The following is a 225-nucleotide window of genomic DNA, read 5'->3' as shown; positions in this document are numbered from 1 at the left end:
GGCAGAGGGGGGCGGGGGCACATGTCCTTAGGGTGCCCCATGCACCCTGGGGTGCCCCATAGGTCCTTAGGGTGACCTATAGGACATGGGGTGCCCCATGCACCCCCCTAGGGTGCCCCATGTGTTCTCAGGGTGCCCCATGCCCCGTGGGCCCCACTGACTGCCCCATGCATCCCAGGGTGCTCCATGGGACCTCAGGGTGCCCTCTGGCTGCCCCATAGCCCC

Source organism: Aptenodytes forsteri, unplaced genomic scaffold (assembly GCF_000699145.1).
Source record: "Aptenodytes forsteri isolate BGI_AS27 unplaced genomic scaffold, ASM69914v1 Scaffold61, whole genome shotgun sequence".
Classification (NCBI taxonomy): Eukaryota; Metazoa; Chordata; class Aves; order Sphenisciformes; family Spheniscidae; genus Aptenodytes; species Aptenodytes forsteri.
Note: the sequence above shows the minus strand (reverse complement) of the source record.